This window comes from Mixophyes fleayi, chromosome 3 (assembly GCF_038048845.1).
Source record: "Mixophyes fleayi isolate aMixFle1 chromosome 3, aMixFle1.hap1, whole genome shotgun sequence".
NCBI classification, from domain to species: Eukaryota; Metazoa; Chordata; class Amphibia; order Anura; family Limnodynastidae; genus Mixophyes; species Mixophyes fleayi.
Genome location: NC_134404.1, coordinates 246296811 through 246316658, shown reverse-complemented (window position 1 = coordinate 246316658; position 19848 = coordinate 246296811).

Genomic DNA, 19848 nt, shown 5'->3' with positions numbered 1-19848 from the left:
GTGATGCATTCACACTAGTTCGCAGCAGGAAAAATTGGATTATACTCCGTACCAAGCTGAAACAGGCCACTATTATATGAGCCTATCTGATAGTACATCAATAATTACCTATCCAAGACATGCCATTTAGGAACCTATTTATCCTCATATTATAGGACATTATTGAGGTCTTAACAAATGCTCTATAGATGACAGGCGCTAAGTTGAGCCTAGTAAGAAGGTGTCATAGGGTCTATTATCAAGCTAGAGATCTGTTCGGTATATTAGTAACCTGACACTTCAATACTATTGAGGGCATTAGAATTGGAGATCATTGTCCAAAGTGCTTATTTGATATTATGTTACCAATTAATTAAGATTACCAACCATATATATAAACTGCATAGCAGTACAATAGTGGGAGACATACAACCTAACAAGAATATTTTATCAATAGCACACGGACATACTATTGAAGAATTTAACCCTTTATTATATAGAAGGGTCTAAGTACAAGATCTCCTATGCAACTGATACTCTCCTAGATAATATCTCCATTCTCTATCAGCCACAAATGATACAATAACACAACAGCAAGCCAGTGTGATAGTTTTCTACCTTTTTAACTGTTTATTTATTTGGTTTCAATTAATTTTTTTTCACCTTTTTAATATTTCGCTTTGGTCATTTTTAACACATACCAATAAAGATTGTTTATATTAATGTACATTCTACAATAAAATAACTAATTATCTGACAAGAGTGCTCTGTTGGTACTATTTCTCTTCTCTTTCAACACATACTATACCCTTCACAACACAGACAGCCATCTTCTGACCCCTGCACGAGACGGGGAGCCATCTTCTGGCCCCTGCCCGAGACGGGGAGCCATCTTCTGGCCCCTGCCCGAGACGGGGAGCCATCTTCTGGCCCCTGCCCGAGACGGGGAGCCATCTTCTGGCCCCTGCCCGAGACGGGGAGCCATCTTCTGGCCCCTGCCCGAGACGGGGAGCCATCTTCTGGCCCCTGCCCGAGACGGGGAGCCATCTTCTGGCCCCTGCCCGAGACGGGGAGCCATCTTCTGGCCCCTGCCCGAGACGGGGAGCCATCTTCTGGCCCCTGCCCGAGACGGGGAGCCATCTTCTGGCCCCTGCCCGAGACGGGGAGCCCTGAGCAGCACACGGAGCCATCCTCTTGACCCCTGCACAATACAGAGTGATGTATTTTCATACTATAATTTTTACTAAAACATTCCTGTATCAAGCTACGAGTGAGTTTCTGGCAGGTTTGAAAAGTGGAGATAATGCCTATAGCAACCTATAAGATTCTAGCTGTCATTTATTTAGAACATGCTGCAAAATCATAGCTAGAATCTGATTGGTTACTTTTTGATATGCTTATTTCATTATTTTGATTCCCATAGGGTTCTCATTTTATTCTTTGTATATATATATGTGTATATATATGTGTATGTATATGTGTATATATATATATATATATATATATATATATATTATAAATATTTTTATTTTTTTTCATTTCTGATATATGTTCTTCCTACCATATAAAATACATTTGCCCATAGACTTACATCAGGAGCTGTGGCTCAACTCATATATGCACTGTTCTGGTAACATAGAGTTGTGTATTTGATTCCCTATCCGAGCTAAGCTCATTGCGATAGTTCTATTTATAGTATTAGTGTGGGAAAATCAAACTAATACTAGAAATAGACCTCGTATCGGACCTCCTACTAGGTAGGAGGTGTTTGCGGCGGTCCTGGAATTTTTTTATTTTTCTTCAATCAAGCCAAAGATTTGTGTATGTTACAAATATGGGCCCCCCTTAGGTGAAGAACTGAAGACTTCAAGCAACAAGCCTCCCCCCCCCTTAACAGATTTCAAGCATGGACTTTTGGAAATACAAATTTATTTTGGGACAGGGGCAAACCAGACTTAGGATACAAATTTATTTTGGACTTTGTTTATAGCCAATTGAATTGAAAACTGCGGACAAGAGAACTTTATTGGTGAGTATAGGGTTTTTTGTTTTTTTTTATAAAAATATATGGTATCAATGAGGGTGTTTACTGTCTTTATTGTGGGCTTATTTTTTTAATAAATGTTAGTGATTTTAACCATGGTGTTGTGGATTTGTAAACATTTTATTTCGTGGAACTACAGGTCCCAGTCAGCCCTGGGTGTCAGGGCATGTTGGCACTTGTGGTTCTCCAAGTGCCAACATGCCCTGGCTGCCGTGGTTATGCTGGTGCTTGTAGTTATACAATAGCAGCATGCCCCCACTATTTAGGGCATCCTGGCTTGCTGGGACTTGTAGTTCCACAAAACCAAATGGTGTCCATTTTGTTTTTTTATCCCTTATTTCATCGTTATTACCCTACACCCACCGCCCAGGGTTGTAGGAAAAGACCTAGTGCTATCAGCACTAGGGGGGAGGCCCGCTCATTTTTTTGGCAGACCCCACTCCCTAGGAAATCCAGCCCAGCGCTGAACAGCCTGGGGTTGGTTAGTCATTATGGCAGGGAGACGCCTGCACGTGTCCCCCTGCTATAGTGCCTCCATCCCTGGCTGGTTTGGAGGGAGGGAGCAGGGGGGAGGGATCGCAAACACAGTGCTGGGGGGAAGGGATCACAAATACACTGCTGTGAGGAGCGAGGGGGATCAGGATCGCAAATACACTGCTGTAGGGATGGAGGGGGGGGGGATCGGGATTGAACTTAATTCAATGAGTATTCAGCAGTGACTTTTCAACTTATCAGACAGTTAATTATATCAAAAAACGTTTCTAATCTTGTATTAACAACAGATATTAGAGGTTTCTGAAGAACTGTTATATATCCTACAACAGAATCACAGTCCCTGAAAGGGTTACATAGTTACATAGTTGATGAGGTTGAAAAAAGACACCAGTCCATCAAGTTCAACCTATTTTGGATCTCCTGCGATCCTGCACTTATATTTGAAATTAATCCGGAGTAGGCAACCGCCCATCTGTTTCAATTTTGAAAATCCCCCCAGACTCAATATTGCAATCCAATTTTTACCCTATATCCACTACTATCCTTTATTTTAAATTAACGGTCGTATCCCTGGATACACCTTTCCGCTAAAAATTTGTCTAACCCTTTCTTAAACATATCTATTGAATCTGCCATCACAACCTTCCCTGGCAATGAATTCCATATCTTGACTGCCCTTACTGTAAAGAACCCCTTCCTTTGCTGGTTGTGAAATTTCCTCTCCTCTAACCTTAGGGGATGACCACGTGTCCTGTGTATGGTCCTTGGGGTAAAAAGTTCCCATGAAAGCTCTCTGTATTGACCCCTAATGTATTTGTACATAGTAATCATATCTCCCCTTAGACGCCTCTTTTCTAAAGTAAACATGCCTAAACTGGCTAACCTTTCCTCATAACTTAATGACTCCATACCCTTTATCAATTTTGTCGCCCTTCTCTGAACCCTTTCTAGTTCCAAATTATCTTTTTTATAGAGTGGTGCCCAGAACTGTACTGCATATTCAAGATGAGGTCTTACCAATGATTTATACAGTGGCAAAATTACACTGTCTTCCCTTGCATCTATGCCCCTTTTTATGCATGCCAATACTTTGTTTGCCCTTGCAGCTGCTGCTTGACATTGAGCACTATTGCTAAGTCTACTGTCTACGAGCACTCCCAAATCCTTTTCCATTATAGATTCTCCCAAATTAATTCCATTTAATTTATAGATTGCGTTCTTGTTTTTGATCCCTGAATGCATAACCTTACATTTATCTGTGTTAAACCTCATATTCCATTTAGCCGCCCAATCCTCCAGTTTATTTAAGTCCCTCTGTAGAGAAGCTACATCTTGCTCTGATTTTATTACCTTACAGAGTTTAGTGTCATCTGCAAAAATAGAAACTTTACTCTCTAAACCATCACCAAGGTCATTAATAAATATATTAAAAAGGAGTGGTCCCAGCACGGAACCTTGAGGAACTCCACTTAAGACCTTTGACCAATTAGAAAATGTTCCATTTATCACAACTCTCTGTTCCCTATTCTCTAACCAGTTTTCGATCCAAGTACAAATTTTGATTTCTAGACCCAGTTCCCTTATTTTGTAAACCAACCTCTTGTGTGGCACTGTATCAAAGGCCTTTGCAAAATCTAAGTAGACCACATCTACTGTCCTGCCCTGGTCTAAGTTCCCACTAACTTCCTCGTAGAAACTAATTAGATTAGTTTGACATGACCTATCCCTCACAAATCCATGTTGATTCCCACTAATAATTTTATTGCGTACCAAGTAATCCTGAATACTGTCCCTTAAAATACCTTCCAGTAGTTTCCCCACTATTGATGTCAGGCTTACAGGTCTATAATTCTCTGGTTGTGATCTCGTCCCCTTTTTAAACAACGGCACCACATCTGCTATTCGCCAATCCCTTGGTACTGAGCCTGATGAGATTGAATCTCTGAAAATTAAGAATAGCGGTCTAGCTATTTCCGAGTTTAATTCCATAAGGACCCTTGGGTGTATGCCATCTGGACCTGGAGCTTTATTTATCTTAATATTCTTCAGTCGCCTTTGGACTTCTTCCTCTGACAACCAAGTATTAATTAATGGCATGGTTTCATTTCCATTTTTATGTATTACTCCTGCCATTTGTTCCTCTCTGGCAAATACTGAAGAAAAGAACGTGTTTAATATCTCTGCTTTTTCCTTAGTATCATTTATCAATTCACCCATCTCACTTCTTAGTGGTCCTATATTATCTTTTTTAATCCTTTTGCCATTTATATACTTAAAAAACTTTTTGGGGTTTGTCTTACTTTCTTTTGCAACGTGCCTTTCATTTTCTAATTTAGCCAATCTAATTTCCTTTTTGCATGTTTTATTACATTCCTTGTACCTATGGAAGGACTCCTCTGACCCTTCAGACTTAAACAATTTAAATGCATGCTTCTTCCTTTGCATTTCTTCTCTTACCTTTTTATTTAGCCACATTGGTTTAGACTTAATTCTTTTACATTTATTTCCCATAGGAATGAACTTATACGTGTATGTTTCCAACAACATTTTAAAGACAGCCCACATTTCTTCCGTATTTTTTCCTTCAAAGGCTTTGTCCCAGTCTATGCTCTTTATAGACTCCTTTAGCATATTAAAATTTGCCTTTTTAAAGTTTAAAGTCCTAGTTGATCCCTTATACTGTTGTTTCTGGAAACTAATTTCAAATGAGACCATATTATGATCACTGTTTCCCAAGTGCTCCTTTACTTGAATATTTGATATTACGTCTACATTGTTTGTTATTACTAGGTCCAGTATAGTCCGGTTCCTAGTTGGTTCCTCAACTAATTGGGACATGTAATGGTCTTTTAGCGTGCTCAGAAACCTATTTCCCCTAGCTGTACCGCAGGTCTCAGTACTCCAATCAATGTCCGGATAATTAAAATCCCCCATAATTAAAATTTGACCTAGTTGTGTAGCCTTTTCAATTTGCTGTAGAAGTTGGGCTTCCTCAATCGTACTAATATCTGGCGGTTTATAGCATATCCCTATCAGAAACTTCTCTGAACTTTTTCCTCCGCTGGATATTTCCACCCACAATGCCTCTATATTATCACCAATATTCTCATATATAACTTCCTGAATACTTGGTTTTAATTCTGGCTTAATATAAAGACATACTCCTCCTCCCCTTTTATTTACCCTATCCCTCCTGAAGAGAGAATAGCCTTCCAAGTTGACTGCCCAGTCATGTGTATCATCCCACCAGGTCTCAGTAATACCTATAATATCATACTGCTCATTCATTGCTACTAGTTCTAACTCCCCCATTTTACCTGTCAGGCTTCTTGCATTTGCAAGCATACACTTAAGTCTATTGGCTCCCTTAGGTATTTCTTTTTGCTTTAAAAAGGGCCGCTCCTTATCGGCTATGCTTCCCTTTCCCCCCTCTCCACCCCCTTTACTCTTGTTAAATTCCTCCTTACTACTCTCAATGTCTATCCCATAAATACTTGCTTGCCCCTCCCCCCCGGAGCCTAGTTTAAAATCTCCTCCAACCTTCTAACCATCCTCTCCCCTAGCACTGCAGCCCCCTCCTCATTCAGGTGCAATCCATCACGACAATAAAGATGGCAACTGACCGAGAAATCAGCCCAGTGCTCTAAGAATCCAAAACCCTCCTTCCTACACCAATCTTTTAGCCACGCATTAACCTCCCTAATCTCCCGCTGCCTCCCTGGACTAGCGCGTGGCACAGGTAGTATTTCCGAAAATACTACCTTGGATGTCCTTGCCTTAAGTTTGCGACCTATGTCCCTGAAATCATTCTTTAGGACACCCCTTCTTCCTCTAACTCGGTCATTGGTGCCAACATGCACCAAAACCGCTGGGTCATTCCCAGCCCCTCCCAACAATCTGTCCACCCGATCCGCAATATGCCGAGCCCGAGCACCCGGGAGACAACACACTGTTCGGCATGCACGGTCCCGGTAACAGATTGCCCTATCTACCTTCCTAATAATTGAATCCCCTACCACCACAATCTGCCTGGGTCCCTGAGTAACTTTGGTCCCCTCTGTGCTGGAGAGACCATTCCCCTGGTTGCTAGAGGAAGCAGTGTCATCCAACTCTACCAATTCTGAACTGCCTTCCACAGTATCTTCATCCAATCTGGCAAATCTGCTGGGATTGCCTAGCTCAGAACTGGCCTGCCTCTTCCTCCCTCTGCTACCCCTAGTAACTGTTACCCAGCTGCCTACCTGTGCATCCTCCTCTGTCTCTGCTCCACCCTGCTCAGCTAACGCATCAACGGTGAGCTGTAAACTCTGCTCCAGGTTGGCAATGTCTCTCAATGTTGCAATGGTCTGCTTTAGATCAGTTACCTGGGCTTCCAAAGAGACCAATTGCTCACATTTCTCACAGAGGTATAAACCTTGCTCCAAGTGTGCATACATATGACAAGATATGCATTGAGTGAGATCATCAAGCCTGCTACTACTCATCTTATTATGGCTAACCTAACTTCTTATAGCCTACAGTGAACTTTAGTACTAGCCTTTCCTAGCCACTTACCAGTTTAAACCCCTTCCTGGATTCAACTCCTTAATGGAACCAACTCCACACTTTAAACAAAAACAGCACTTGAAATCAAAAAAGCAGTGAAATCACAAGCTCATTGAAATCGCTTGCTACCTCCTGTTAAATAGAGCTTGCACTAACCAGCTGTATCAACTATGCAATTAAACCACACCCACTAGATCTAACAGAGAGAAGGAAAAAAACAAAAAACAAAAAAAAAAAACACTTAATAAACACACAGAAAAAACGAATCCTGTTCAATAAACACACAGAATAATTCCCCAAACTATATCACTCTCTCAGCACAGCACAGCAATCCTTAATGGAACCAACTCCACACTTTAAACAAAAACAGCACTTGAAATCAAAAAAGCAGTGAAATCACAAGCTCAATGAAATCGCTTGCTACCTCCTGTTAAATAGAGCTTGCACTAACCAGCTGTATCAACTATGCAATTAAACCACACCCACTAGATCTAACAGAGAGAAGGAAAAAAACAAAAAACAAAAAAAAAAAAAACACTTAATAAACACACAGAAAAAACGAATCCCGTTCAATAAACACACAGAATAATTCCCCAAACTATATCACTCTCTCAGCACAGCACAGCAATCCTTAATGGAACCAACTCCACACTTTAAACAAAAACAGCACTTGAAATCAAAAAAGCAGTGAAATCACAAGCTCAATGAAATCGCTTGCTACCTCCTGTTAAATAGAGCTTGCACTAACCAGCTGTATCAACTATGCAATTAAACCACACCCACTAGATCTAACAGAGAGAAGGAAAAAAACAAAATAAAAAAAACAAAACACTTGTATTATCTGAATTTGTCTCAGTGATTTATTCGTTTGACTGATGAAAACAGCAGAGATACAGAGGGCAAGTGGGTGTATACACTGTATGCAACACGATCCTCTTAGGCTTAAATTACCAACCAATTCCAATAAGAGTCACTGGAAGACTGCTGTGTGTTCAGTAATAAATATGTGCAAGGGACTTATATAAAAGAGTTTATTTTCCCACATAGGTGAATGTTTATTTACCACTTCATACTGGTGCTGTGACCGTAATTTATGACAGTCTGTCTCCCCGTTAAATGTTTCTCTTTAGTACTGAAACTCTTATCCCTGAAAGTCCCGATCTATCTCTGTCACGACTAGTATAGCGTACCTGCTATCGTTGGCACTACTCGGAGGAAGGCGCGGAGTCTAACGTGCCCCTGGTGTTCACCAGGGACCCCCGCAAGAAGGTATGGGCTTAGCTGCAGGAAACACGCAGGTCGCGGTCCTTCCACGAGTCAGATAGCGAAGCACGAGAGGAATGTCAGACAGGCAGGTTCGGCAACGGTGCGGGCAATGCAGGTACACAAGGAGAATCCGAGCGGGGTGTGAATCAAGCCTGGTCGATAACGTTCTGACAGCGAGGTACAAAAGGGAGATCCGGGTCACAATGGTCACAGGCAAACGGCAATAAACTGGAGGAAAGCAAGGGTCAGGAAACAGATAAACACAGGAACACTGGAACGCTGGAGGACAGGAAAGGACCTGAAACTCTGGCACAGGAGGTGAGGTCAGAGGGACTTAAATAGTGCTGCTAGCCAATGCCCTCAGCACTAGTAGTGCTGTCATAGCTGTAGCGCTAGTCATCCTGTAGCGCTCTCTTCAAGCAGCGTCCCGTTGCCTAGCAACAGGGACGCTTCTGGGTCTGAGCTGGCCGGCCGGGCGGAAGGGGAAGTGATGCGTCTGGTTGCTAAGCAACCAGACGTTCTGTGTGGACGGGCAGGCGGCCGCCGAGCGGCGCCTGACAATCTCCACATATGACAGTTTTATAACTGCTGTTATACATGTATATAATATTGTGGCACGTTTAGTACAGTTCAGATCCTATCTTATCTACTATATAAATGCCTAGTGGCGTGTGTGAAAAAAAAAAACCAAGCTGCAGCGCCACCTGCTGGGCAGAGTTATACACTGACCTATATATTTCTTGAAGGAGAAGTGACAGTTGGGAGTGGTTGGTGGTTGTCGGGGGTGACAGTGGGGAGTTTTTAACACCTTAAGTAGCTTGATGAAGGATGTGGCGATGAAGATGAAGGATGTGGTGATGGAGAAAAATGATGAGGTGGTGACATGTGGAAAAAACCACGTTAAAAAAGGGCGTTTGCGTCGGGAAGTAACGCTCTTCCCCTGAGGAGGCCTGGGCTAGGCCCAAATGCATGACAAGAACCTTTTTAACACCTTAAGTAGCTTGAATTGACTCGAATGCATGAGTATCATGCACGGGTTAACTTGTGTTTATATATGAGACATATTTAATATCTAGATCTCTCTCTCCTAAAGTGTTTAAATATACATAAGGCAGACACCTTATTACCCAACTTTTATCCACCCTTTTAATTATTTCGCTCAATTCTTGTCCATTTTAATCAATCTAATAAAAGTTAAATCTTAATGAGCATCCACGGAGTACCTCAATTTACACTGTCTTTTCTTTCTCTACAATATCCAATATATATCAGTGTCTGGGTGCACCCCCCGATTTGAGTTTTCTTTTCGGGTTAATTAGTGATTATTATACTATATGCTTGCATTATTTTACCTAGTGCGGTTCTTCCATCCCAGTTTTTTGCAATTAATTCACATTTATTTATTTTCACATTCTGAATTACCAGCACAGGTGACATTTTGAAAAACATTATATGAGATAGTTGTCTATAGAGTCTACTCTCGAATATTTTTCAACTATCCTAATAAATTGATATTTTGGAAAGATATTACAATCACACATCTTTCAATATGACTACTTTTAGTATCTGTCATGACTTAGTAATTTTTCTTGAAAAGAATTTAAGTAAAAAAGATGTTAACTTTCTAGACATAACCAGTCCAGTTCATTAAAAAGACTGGTCAGACTATTTAATGGAGCTTAAAACTAATATGTATAAACAGACCAAAACCCATTGGAACAGGATCATGTTTGAGAATTATGCAAAACATGGAATGATACCCCGGGGTCTTAGACCTAAGGTTAACCCCAAGATCAGGATGATCGGGACTTTTTGTGCTGAATGGCCACAATTACAGAAGATCTTTCAGCAACACTGGCATATTTTATTAACTGACCAGGATCTAAAGAAAAATCTTGACGAACAACTATCATTTAGTTGGCGTAGAGCAACAAATCTCAGAGACAAATTAGTACACAGTCATCTCCATAAAAATAAAAAGTACAACCCTAAAGAACTTAAGGGTTATTACAAATGTGGAACGTGCAAGGCTTGTCAATTTATGGTACCAACCAAAATGTACAAAGACAAATTCAATAAGGAGTGGAAGATACAGGAATTTCTAAACTGTAACTCTTTAGGGGTTGTCTATTGCCTTATCTGTCCGTGTTCCTTGAAATATATTGGAATTACCACCAGACCTTTTAAAAAAAGAGTACTAGAGCATATTAATATAAGGAACAGTAAAAAAGATCAAGAAAAATTTAAAACACTTACTTCTGTTGCAAAACATTTCTTGTTACACCACGATGGGAACCCAAAAGGATTACAAGCTTTTGCTATGACCAAAATAAATTTGGGAATCAGAGGTGGTGACTTACAAAAGGAATTACTTCAAAAGGAAACTAAAATGATATTCCAGATGGGAAGCATGGCCCCATATGGGCTTAATGATTACAACAGTTATATATCTTTTCTATGACATGTACTGAGCTCATTTTTCTTTTGGAGATAATCATATTTATATATATTTTCTCTACAAAGAACATTAGGAGAATATCAAAGTTTTACTTGAGTTTTTCCTTTCTGTATTTAATTTTATATAAATTTGGGATCCCTATTAAGGTTTTTAAGGTATCCACACATTTTATTATTTATTATTACTTTTTATCACATAAATGTTTCATCACATGACACTATAGGCATGTTATTAATATTTATTTATATTCTCTATTGTATATTCCTTATAGATATATATTGTAGAAGGACATATTGATGTATATTTATTGATTTTTCCACCTCATAAAATTCAGAAGGACTATTTACGCTCCTCTTCATGCATAATTGTATTGGTTCACCTTTTATTTTACACTCAATGTAAACACTTAAACATTATAATGTATCAAACCTAGATCCCAAAAATTACAAAAATTACAAACATATTCACATTGTATTAATTTCTCTATTTATATATTATCATACTCTTCTTCCATAGAAATACAAATAAGGTTTGATATATCTTTATAAAGAAACTAGTAAGGGTACTTGAATCCTTTATATTAAAGAAAATAACAATTTATGTGTTCTTATCGATAATTTCTATTGAACCATCTTTTTATTAAAGTACACCTAGGTGGTTAATATTAACCCCTTCTTTTAACAATAAAAACTAGCTATATGTGAGATTCATCTATTGATTGACTTTAAGAAAATTATAGGATGATCTGATTGATAATTAAATCAATGGTAATCTTAAGGGGTATTTATATATCAACCACTGATAAAGTCTACTTTTTGCCTTTCCCAGCTTTAATAATGTTTCCGTAGGAGTTTTAATTAGATTAGTAAAGCCACGATATGTTCCCATGTATAATATAAAAACTACTTACATGGGTACTTCTCAGATATTTTCCATCAACTAATCTTGCGTAGGTAAACACATCCATCAATTTATTTATATTATCATATAATGTTATGAACAATAAATCAGGAAACTTAACCTCGAGACTGGCAATTCATTTCTTTTGCTTTCCACCAATAAAGAGAAACCTTCTAAGCATCACAATGACAACTATAGGGCAATCTGACTGCCAATCAAACCCACGAGGGTTTTTGAAGGACAGCGCATACACCCATTTTGGTTTGAACTTGGCGATTGGTTCCTTCATTCTTAACCACACCTACACGAACGGGTATTTAAGAGCTGTCCAATCTGGGATTCATTCTGCCTTGAAAAAGCCACTGAGCGAAACGCGCGTCGGCATTTTTGTCTCACTATCCTCTATGCTATGTACCTTAAGGATCGCCTCCCAGTTTACTTTAGGTAGGGAAATTTCACAAAACCCCGCGATTCCTGTGCTAAGCATTATCATTCTCCTATGCCTTTATCTAAACCTATCAGAATTTAGCGCTACGAGTAATGTATGAGAGGGACCCTTGCAGTGAGTCTATATCAGACTCTTAAGGTTATAATAGTACCTCTTATAAGCTCCATAGGAGAACTCTGTTTTTGATGCTATTGTAAGCCTATCTTAAGCCTAATGCCGGTTGAGACTTTTGTTAGATTACTCTTACTAACCCGCTATTATCATTATTGCTAAGATAACAGTATTGTATATAGAATAGACGGATTAGCTAATAATTCTAAGTGTTACATAGCTGCAATCCAGTGCCATTTAAGCCTGTTATTTTGCATATATAAGAGGATTTAGATGAGACTTTGCAAAATCGTTTTGCATTTTAATCACCATTCACAACTTTTATCCACCCTTTTAATTATTTCGCTCAATTCTTGTCCATTTTAATCAATCTAATAAAAGTTAAATCTTAATGAGCATCCACGGAGTGCCTCAATTTACACTGTCTTTTCTTTCTCTACAATATCCAATATATATCAGTGTCTGGGTGCACCCCCCGGTTTGAGTTTTCTTTTCGGGTTAATTAGTGATTATTATACTATATGCTCGCATTATTTTACCTAGTGCGGTTCTTCCATCCCAGTTTTTTGACCTTATTACCCTATTAACATAATTTCACTGTCTCTATAGTCACCTAGTGATCTTTGATAGGATGTGCTGTTATAATATCCACCAATGTATTGAAGAAAAGTTAGATAGTATATTGTAACTGTAACCATCTGTTCTTTCAATTAAATATTATTACTGACAGAATTCAGTTTGTTACACAGTATTTATCTCTCTGTATGATTTAAACGTTGTCCCTGCAGTCAATTTTATCCCACAGAGCTATAATATCAGCCGCTGATATAGATTTCTGAAAAACCAGTATATATTCAGTATCAAAATCACGACCCCTAAAAGGGTTAGTTTGCTTGATACAGCTAAACATTTGTTCACTGCTGTGAGCATCTAAAATACAATCATTGAAAGGCAATGTATGCCCTGTCTATAAGATAATATGATTAGTATCCTAAGCTTAAATTAACAGTCACTACTAGGAATCCGTAGTAGACTGCTGTGTATTTAGCAGTGAATTCTCTAAAAATAGTTATTCACTGCTGTGCGTAATCTAAATGCGATATCTGTGAGATAACGTATACCATATCTGTAAGACAGTATAATTAATGTTTCAAGCTTAGTTAAGCAGCCTCTAATAAAAATCTCAGTCAGCTGTGTAAGCAGCAGTAAATTCTCAAGTTTAGGGGCTAGATTTACTAAGCTGCGGGTTTGAAAAAGTGGGGATGTTGCCTATATCAACCAATCAGATCAGATTATAGCTGTTATTCTGTAGAAGGTACTAAATAAATGAAAGCTAGAATCTGATTGGTTGCTATAGGCAACATCTCCACTTTTTCAAACCCGCAGCTTAGTAAATCTAGCCCTAGATCTCTGCAGATTGAACAGTTGTCACCGCTTCATGCCCGTAGTGTATTCCTTATTTCGGCTAGATTTATCTCTCCACTGATCTCTTCTCTATAGGAGCAAAACGTATGTCCCTATTAGATCCCGATCTAAAACTATGCCGTGCAGTATTTTAATAGTAAGCCTGTCATTTTAATGAAGCATTTTGTGTTAACTTGTGAGAGACAAGAACAGCGTCCTGCTCATTTTCTTATTCTAAATGTCTAATAAATTAATAAAACTGAATACTTATTGGAAATGAATTTGGAAAACCAAAGAGTGCATCCAACTTAAGGGGAACCTTTTTCTCTTTACTTTTGCTATAGATAAGTATCTGTTGTTGGCCTCTCAGCATAAATCCCTGAAGGCGTTTTGACACTTTGAAGTTTCTTCTATTTTGTTTACACAGACGTTTACATGATTAAAACAGGTTTTTACAAGGCAACTTTTATCACAACAATTCCTTGAAAAAGATCCACATTCTGGATTAAAATGCGTTGGAAAGAGATGTTTTAATACACTCTGGACATGTTACCTACCATTGATTTATTCAGGACATTTATATCAGTTTATGGGACCCGCTTATTATCACACTGATTTTCTATATATGTGAACTGTATCCTTGTTTAAGATTAGAGAGCCCTGAAGCTGATCAGTCACATAAGATATCCATCTATCTATACTATAAAATCAGTTCACTGCAATCCTTGAATGAATCATTATCTGGAAAGCATATGACAGGTAATCAGCCTGCTTGAAACATGCTGATAAGAGTCCGCCTGGAGATCGCACAATAATACTGCAACATTAAAGACCACAGATCTTGGAGTGGATCATAAAGATAATTGGTGTCATTCGTTTTGCTAAAACCGGATCTGAGTGGGAAATACTACCTACTTAATTACATGAGGCTGCCGAGTTACACAAGATATCTCACTACAAGCTGTGAATGAATCCTTAGCTGGAGGAAACACACTGACAGTCCCTCTGGAGATCGCACAGTAATACTACATGAAAGATGACAGATTTTGGAGTGGATCGTAAAGATAATTGGTGTGATTCGTTTTGCTTATATAGGATTTCTCATCATTCTTTTTTTTTGAGTGTTGCCTATATAATCGCAAGTACACTACAAAAGGGATACACACACCATACACACGGAAAGAAAGATTTTTCTCATTTTGCAATTAGCGGTTTACAATTGAAATTGTTCATTTTTCTGCTCATTAGTGGGTGCACTAGTCTATTCTATATACACTTATATTTTCACAACAAGTGACCTGCTCCTTTAGCACATACAGATATACGAGAGGCTGTAATTGGAAATTAGGTTGCGGACATTGGTAATTCCGGTAACATGGTACTATGATAACATCCTATGCTGTTCAACTACAGGTCCTGAGGCAGACAGAAGGGAAGCGTTATTCACTGCAGACCTCAATGGCTTCGGGCACATAGTATAGATGATCGGTCCAGGCGCGATCTCGACACCCTTGATCCTGCTATTCTATCCTCTTCTCTCGATACTCTCCTCTCTCCCCTTTCCACCCTGTCCTGCCCTAATCAGGCGGCCTCCCTCTATAACCAAACCCTCTCCTCCACCCTTGATGCGGTTGCCCCTGCCCAGCTCATCCACCTTCGCTGCTCCAATCCCCAACCCTGGCACTCCAAACTTACCCGTTTCCTCCAAAAATGCTCTCGTACTGCCGAACGCCACTGGAGAAAATCTCGCTCCCTGGCTGATTTCCTCCACTTCAAGTTTATCCTCTCCTCCTACAGCTCTGCCCTCTCGCTCGCTAAGCAATCCATCCCTCATCTCCTCCCAGTCCTCCAACCCCGCCGCCTCTTCGCTACATTTAACACTCTCCTGTCTACCCCCCCTCCCTTCCTCCTTATCTGCCACTGACTTCACCTCCTTTTTCTCCTCTAAAATCGCGGCCATCAGACTTGAAATCTCCTCCTCCACCCACTCTTCTGCCACCCCCCCTTTTGCCCTTCCTCCCCCCTCCACTCTCCCCCCCTCTCCCCCCAGCCACCAACTCCTTCTCTCCTTCCGCCCCACCTCGGGTGAGGAAGTCCACTCTCTCATTTCTCCTTCCCCCCCTTCTACCTGCCCCCAGGACCCCATCCCTTCTCACCTTCTTCGCTCCCTTTCCGCCTCCACCTGCTCCCACCTCGCTCACCTCTTTAATCTGTCCCTCTCCACTGGCATCTTCCCCTCCGCCTTTAAACATGCTCTCGTCTCACCCATTCTCAAGAAACCCAATCTTGACCCCACTTCACTCTCTAATTACCGCCCCATTTCCCTTCTCCCATTTGCCTCCAAAATACTCGAGAGACTTGTCTGCAACCGTCTCTCCACCTACCTCTCTGAACACTCCCTCCTTGACCCTCTCCAATCAGGCTTCCGCCCCCTCCATTCCACTGAAACTGCCCTGGCTCAAGTTATGAACGATCTCCTCTCGGCTAAAGCCATGGGCCACTACTCCCTCCCGATTCTCCTCGACCCCTCAGCGGCCTTTGACACCGTTGACCACCCCCTCCTGCTTCACACCCTTCAGTCCATTAGCCTCTCCGGTACCGTCCTCTCCTGGTTCACCTCTTACCTTGCCGACCGTTCCTTCTCTGTTTCCACCTCTGATTCTCTCTGCCCCTCTTCCTCCCTTCCAGTCGGGGTCCCTCAGGGCTCTGTCCTTGGACCCTTACTATTCTCACTATACACCTCTTCTCTGGGTGCACTCAACAGCTCCTTCGCCCTCAAGTACCACCTTTATGCTGATGACACTCAACTCTACCTTTCCTCTCCTGATCTCTCTCCCTCCCTTCTTTCCAGGGTATCCGCATGCCTCTCTGCCATCTCCTCCTGGATGTCCTCTAGATTTCTTAAACTCAATCTTGCTAAAACTGAACTCATTGTCTTTCCTCCCTCTCGTACCTCCTTCCCCTCTGACCTCTCCATCACTGTTGACAACTCATCTATCTCCCCTGTTCCCCAACTCCGCTGCCTAGGTGTCATCCTCGACTCCTCTCTCTCCTTTGCCCCTCACATTCACTCTCTCGCCAAATCCTGCCATTTCCAGCTTCGCAACATTGCCCGCATTCGGCCCTTCCTCTCCCAGGATGCCACCAAATCTCTCGTCCACTCTCTAATTATCTCCCGCTTGGACTACTGCAACCTTCAACTTATCGGCCTCCCCCTCTCTCATCTCGCTCCCCTTAGATCTGTACTTAACTCCGCTGCTAGGCTTATTTTCTTCTCTCGCCGTTCCACCTCTGTATCCCCACTCTACCAAGCCCTTCACTGGCTCCCCTTCCCCTACAGAATCCTTTTCAAGCTCCTCACTCTGACTTACAAGGCCCTCGCCAACTCCACTGCTCCCTACATCTCTAACCTTATCTCTATTCACACTCCCTCCCGCTCACTGCGATCGTCCAACGATCGTCGCCTCTCTTCCCCTCTGATTACCTCCTCTCACGCACGTATCCAAGACATCTCCCGCGCCGCTCCCCTCCATTGGAACAAGCTCCCCCGCTTCATCAGAACTTCCCCTAATCTGTCCTCTTTCAAACGAACATTAAAAACCCACCTTTTCCTTAAAGCCTTCCAGTCTCATGCCTAAACTCCCACCGGTCGGCTACCTCTCTTTCTCATCCCTTCTTCCCTTCTCCCCCTTCCTCCCGTCTCTCCGTCTCATCCATGTGTCTGTCTTCCCCTCCCTTTACATTGTTCGCTTCTTTGAGCAGGGCTCTCCTACCTTCTGTTTCCATCACTTTTAACTGTGCTCTCCAGCTACTCAGCTCACCTCCTCTCAGACCCTCTGCCCTTTGTCTCCTCTCGCTTCTCTCCGCTCCCCTCAGTGACTCTCAACCTGTCATCCGTGCCCACCCTCTTGGGCCATAGTTACCTGCCTATACTCACTTTTCCCCTCCCTCCTTCTCTTTCATGCTGTGCCTGAGCCCCCAGAGTTATAGTGCTTACTGTTACTTGTACTGTGCTGTTTCACCTTGTTCTGTGCCATTGTTTGTCCTTGTACGGCGCTACGGATACTTTGTGGCGCCCTATAAATAAAAATTAATAATAGGTTGGTGATCAGTGGTGAACACAGAGCACTTTTAAATTTCCTGCGCCACAGCCAGTGCAGTGAATAAATTAACTGACATCACTGAGGGGCGGGAAGTCTAAAATGGCTCTGTAACAGCCATGTCTGGCACCTCAGAGAGGTATTAAACTTTACATTTTTAGACCTGGTATCGTTTTCATTGTAATGTGTGTGTTCCCCGCAGATCCAAAACCCCAGTCCTCTTCCTTCCATCAGGCAATTATGGCTAATTTCTCTGGCTAACAGAAGGAAATTTCTTAGCGAGAGGGGGTCAGCCATATTTGTGCTCTCATGTGAAGCCATTTTCTGTACACCCAGCACAAGACTCTATCTGACATGCGCAACATTATGAAATTTTCTGAAATCCCCTATCTTTAAAATGGGGCATGTTTTACCAAATTGTAAAAAAACTAACTTTCTCAAACTTGTGAACCCTCAAAGGCACTCCTCAGCCCTAATAGCTGTCTAACAAAACTTACCGCGTGTCTTGCCTTGTACACTGAGTAACGCTCCCCAGAAAACAGAAAAACAGCGACTTTTGTGAAACAGGAAGTGGAAAAAACCCGGCTAGATTTTGAACTTTAGATTGTTCCTAAATTGTCTTTTTTTTTTTTTTTTTTTTTCTGAAATTTCAAATGCGGCACCTACGGACAGTTCTCCATTCGCATGCCAAATTTCAGTTTAATAGCTTTAATACGCTTTAAGATGTAGACCCTCAAACACCATGCCCCCCCTCTCACGGATTCCCTATGGCAAAATGACATTTTTTACACGCCTGTGCCCTTATAATATATATATATATATATATATATATAAGTAATTTTATCGCTTACCAATGCGATTTTATGTGGTTACAACGCACAATGTATTGCACAATATAGCAGGATTGTACAGCAAGCCATTGTTACACATTAAAGATGTTAAAAATAAAGCAGGAAAGTATAAAACACCGAATGCATTACATCTTCCTTATAGAGCTTCACCGAGGTCCATGGAACACAGCCATGCTCACATGTAGCCAGGTTCAGAGAGAGAGAACAAAAGCCAGTATGCTTGTTTATACTTATACAGATAACATTTAGTGAGGTCTTCATTGGTCCAGGGTTAATGATATTCCAGTTCCTTGCAAGTTATAGGTCAGTTCATTTGATCCTTACAAAGGGTGAGGGGAAACTTCCCCCAACCTATTGTTCACATGATTTGACTCTGAATGACCAGTTCAAACTGACCCACACAAGTATTTTTGAGCATTATTTTAATATTGCTTGTATCTTGCGAGAGCTAGATGCGATCGCAATTCCGTCCACACCGGGTTAATGCTGGTGAATTAAGCTTTAATATGAGACCAAACTCTTTACCTTTTAAAATGCCTGAACCATAAATACCTTTACTACAGTATTATATATGCATAAATAAACAATCTAATACATTTTACTAATATATGAATGTTGATTGGAACCTTAATAAATATGGACTATATATAAGTGAATGTGCGAGTGTATGTGTGCGTTATTTATCGTGCGATTGCGTCATGACATGTGGCATTCTGAATGCAATCGCACGGTAAAACAATATTGATCAATATACTTTCTTTCATCCAATTATACAACTTCGACAGCTCCACCCTTTGATTGTACAATAAGCTATCACCTTTTCAGTACCACGTTTCATTGCTCTGTAATGTAAGTCCCCCTTGGTGTATGACCACGCTGTCTGTAGATCTCTGACAGGTTACCATAAAAGAGAGTCATAATCCTAGAAACAGTTTTACTTTCACTATAGACCGTATACCTCCGGAGCTTGGAGATAACCTTTTGTATGCCCTTCAAGGGTGTAATAAAACATGTAATGCATTATTTGGAAGGGTACAGGGTACGATAGAACATGTATCAACAATATAGAATATTCTACTACAGTTCTTCATGTCTAACAGGTTTGTTCGTGCGTTCGCTCTTCTCAGTCTCCGAATACTCAAGTTTCTTTGTACGTGAAACAGTGATTGGCTTGCCAAATATTGGGAGACTCCAGACTAAGGGACCTAGCTGTCTTACCTTTCCCCTAGTGACCTCCCACCCCATAA